At 42.7% G+C, this 4,454-nt stretch overlaps 1 pseudogene; it reads left to right on the plus strand.

The window, feature by feature from the left end:
- The first annotated feature begins 1,127 nt into the window (after positions 1 to 1,127).
- LOC136119386 (vasculin-like protein 1 pseudogene) lies at positions 1,128 to 2,551 on the plus strand (annotated as a pseudogene).
- The last annotated feature ends 1,903 nt before the right edge of the window (positions 2,552 to 4,454 follow it).

Genomic DNA, 4,454 nt, shown 5'->3' on the forward strand with positions numbered 1-4,454 from the left:
AGTCAGTGTGCAGGAGTCTTAACGGCGCCCGCACGTGAAGGAAGGAGGGAGCTAAAGTGATAGATTCCTGTGGCCTTTAAAATGATTGAATAACGATGGAAATGGATGCAAAGTGACTTCTCTACTGGAGCAGAAGATTCTTATTACCTTCCATTAACTCCGTTTGGTCTTCAGGAAAGGGCAGAGCGAGTGAAATACAGAAAACTGAAGAGAAGAAAACCTCACTTTGGAACTTTCTCCATGACTGTTCCTTAAGCCCTATCTTTCTACTTGTTTTGATTTTGCTGTGAATTTATAAATAGTGAAGACCAAAGAAATAGAAGAAACATTTGAGAGCTTTATACCAAGAAATTTGCCTTGAGAGCTGCTATTCTTTTGAGGGAAAAGCATATCAAGTTCCTGTCTGATTTTTTTTTTTCAACAAGGTTTCTTATGTCCTTAGATTTTGAAGGATAAGTCAAATATAAATACATACCTGCACACTAGTTTCAGCAGCTGTGTAAAATGAGATTTATAAACTAAGGGCTTTGTAATGTGGATGTTTTGCTACTAGAGTTGACTGCTCAGAAGATCTTTTATAGCTCTTCAGTGTTTTATTTTTGATCTATCACTTCAATGACATTATTTGCCCAAACAAAAGTCCATCTGTCTTTCTAAGCTATGATTTTTTATGAGCAGTGTTTGCATTCAATGTGCAAATGTCCATGTATTATCTATTTAAGCAACATCATAGGGCCATCACTCAAGGAAGTTGAATGAGGTGAACATTAATATAGCTCTTTCCCCTTTCCCCTATTTTTTAAATGTAACAAATACTTTTTATGTTCCCCTCCCCCTTCCCTTTTCCCCTTTCCCCTTTTGGAAACATGTCAGGATCTAGATAGTTTAAGATGAGCAACTGAGGGGACTGAGAAATCCATCCACACAGAGCCTGGCTTCTTTGTGTTTCATCATAAGCTGTGCTGCAGGCCAGCCTAATTTTAAGTACCCTTTTAACAAGAGAACCTCGTGGAAATCCAGCTGGCAGACTCAAGGAGTTCAGGAAACAGGACCACAGAGGTTACACTCTGGGATCCTGGCCATGAGGTTGGATGCCTCACCTTGTTGAAGAGAGACACTGGACCTAAATGGTGCAGCATGACTTTGTTCCTGCTTGGCTAAATTTCTCAGCACCACAGTCAGCTAAGTCACCTACGGCCACCTTTGAAAACCACGGAGAGCACCTACCCTGAGGAGATGGTAGACTTGGAGTAAGCCGTCGTCGACATAATTCCTCTGATGGCTTTTCTAACAATGGACCTCTATGAACGACAGGAGATTCCTGGCCCCAGCCCTCCCTATTCCGCCATGATTCCGTGGACTCTGGTGTCTCTAAGGGAGCATATGCTGGAATCACAGGGAACCTATCTGGTTGGCACGGCTCTTCCCGAGGTCACGACGGCATGAGCCAGCGTAGTGGGGTGGCACAGGGAACCATCGCCACTGGAATGGCAGCTTCCACTCCCGGAAAGGCTGTGCCTTTCAGGAAAAGCCAGCTACAGAGATTAGGGAAGAGAAGAAAGATGATAAGGTGGAAGGGTTGCAGTTTGAAGAAGACGACTTTCCTTCTTTGAATCCAGAAGCTGACAAACAGAGTCAGCCATGCAGACCTATTGGGACCCCTTCTGGAGTGTGGGAAAACCCACCTAGTGCCAAGCAGCCCTCCAAAATGCTAGACATCAAAAAAGTTTACAAACAAGATCCTGCTGCTGCCTTCTCTGCTGCATTCACCTCACCAGGATCTCACCATGCAAACGGAAACAAATTGTCAACCATGGTTCCAAGTGTCTATAAGAACCTGGTTCCTAAGCCTGTACCACCTCCATCCAAGCCCAGTGCATGGAAAGCTAACAGAATGGAACACAAATCAGGATCCCTTTCCTCTAGCTGGGAGTCTGCTTTTACCAGTCCAATCTCTGTTACCAAACCAGTAGTACTGGCTGGTGGTATAGTTTCAAGCTCTCCCAAAGAGAGTCCCCGCCAGCACCACTCCTCCGACTGAGATCAGCTCCTCTCGTCTGACCAAGTTGACCTGCCGAACTACTGACAGGAAGAGCGAGTTCCTGAAGACTCTGAAGGATGACCGGAATGGAGACTTCTCAGAGAGCAGAGACTGAGAAGCTGGAGGATTCAGAGGACAACAGCACACCTGACCCAAAAGAAAATGGAGAGGAAGGCTGTCATCAGAATTGTCTTGCTCTCCCCGTAGAAGACGAAGGGGAGGTCCTCTCTCACTCTTTGGAAGCAGAGCACAGGTTATTGAAAGCAATGGGATGGCAGGAGTATCCTGAAAAAGATGAGAATTGCCTTCCCCTCACAGAGGATGAACTCAGAGAGTTCCACATGAAGACAGAGGAGCTGAGAAGAAATGACTTTGGGAAGAATGGCTTCTTGCAGAGCCAGAGTTCTAGCCTGTTCTCCCCTTGGAGAAACACTTGTAAAGCAGTTTGAGGACTCAGACGACACAGAAACAAGTAGCAGTGAAGCATATGATGACGATGCCTGGAAGTAGGCATATAAATGCTTACTGTTAAATCTGACCCAGTAAACTCGGCTTGTGTGTTTAGGGGTTATACAGAAGAAATCGTCCTTTTCCTTTTCTTTTTCTTATGTTGTTGTTAAATACTTCATGCACAAGGGAAATAATCATATCCCAAAGAGAGAGCGAGCGATTGGCTTGTTTAGCTTTTGTTGTTGTTCTTCCCTGTTATCCGCTTAATAGAACTTTGTGTGGTGGGAAAGATTTTTAAAACACACACACATACACACAGTATATATGGGGCGCGATGCACAGGTGGGAGCTGGCAGGGCAGAGAGGAGGAGACGCGGGTCTGCAACAGCAGCTTCTACTACCAGCCCTTGGGGCACTCACCCCTGTGCTCAAGCAATCACTGTCAATGACAAAGTGACTGTTGAAGTTATAACTGTATTAAATTAATGCTAATAATTTGGATATTTTATTTTATTTCTGGCTGCTCGGGTAACATTAGCCCTTAACCCAGCGTATATGGTTTTTTCCTTTTTTTTTTTCTTTCTGGGTACAGCTGTAAAATATTTGGATATAGGAAATGTGTTCTTCTTGCAGCCTTGATGTTCAGGGTGGATTGTAAAATATACATTTTTGTGAGATCTCAAAGATTAAGATTATTTTGATAACATTATTTACAGATTTAAAAGATGTGGTTATCACAAGTCTGTTGAGGGGGAAAACTACTGCATAAAATAACTAACTTGGAATAAATATTTTGCATCAGTTTGAAAAAAAAATCAATGTGAAATGGAATTTTCTACAGTGCTCCCTCACCTTGCCAATGAAATGGGTTTTGGATGAATCAGTTTAATTATTAGGTTATTCTAGAACTTCTGGCCATAAACTCTTTGGATAAATCCTCCTTTATTCCAGATTTCACTCTGTAGTGAGTAGTATTATGTTAAGGCTCAGTTGTTTGCTGTTTCAACACAACTCAGGCTGCCTTCACCCTGCTATGTACACCAGCAATTACCTAAGTTAAGACATAGATAACACCTCCTAAGTTAACACTACTACACTACTAGGAAGAGTCTTCCAATATTTTACGCTCCCCTGCTGGTTGCGCCCTAATTATAATTACTTTAAAAAAACCTTGTGAGATGGATAGATACCAACAAATCCATAAGCAAAACATCATATTTGAATTAGCTAACACATGAAGGGAAGTTATTAGCAAAAACAGATAAGTCAATTACAGTTTACTCAAAACGTGAAAAACCCATTATTTTTACATATAAAAGAGGAAAACAAGGGATTTCCTTAATTCTAAGATGTTACTATTATCAACAAAGAAAACCACCAAAGAAAAGTCATAAAGAATAACACATATTTTATTAACTGATTATTAAGAGAATAATGTCCCACGGTCTGAACCCCACCTTTGTTCAATGTAAGATTTCTCTTATTTGATGAAAGATTTTTTAAAAGGAAATGGATATGGTGATGATGAAATTAGGGGCAGAATTTAGATTGAGTTAGTCAGTGCCAAATGATGTATTGTGCTCTCTGGTTCTTCATGACTCCAGCAGCACATATAAATGCAAAGCATATTTTCTCCTATCTTGAAAATGTTCGCTTAGCACTAAAAACCTCTCTGTTGACCTTATTTCTCACCTTCCCTAAACTTCTCTAAAGAGTGACCCACACCTCCTCCTGCATTTCTCTGGCAGCCAGTCTTTTCTTAACCCACAGCAGTCCAGTAACTCAAAAATACCCACGAAAGGACTTCCCTGGTGGCGCAGTGGTTGAGAGTCCGCCTGCCGATGCAGGGGACGCGGGTTCGTGCCCTGGTCCGGGAAGATTCCACAGAGCAGAGCAGCTGGGCCGCGGAGCAGCTGGGCCCGTGAGCCATGGCTGCTGAGCCTGCGCGTCCGGAGCCTGTGCT

This window comes from Phocoena phocoena, chromosome 2 (assembly GCF_963924675.1).
Source record: "Phocoena phocoena chromosome 2, mPhoPho1.1, whole genome shotgun sequence".
In the NCBI taxonomy this organism is placed as follows: domain Eukaryota; kingdom Metazoa; phylum Chordata; class Mammalia; order Artiodactyla; family Phocoenidae; genus Phocoena; species Phocoena phocoena.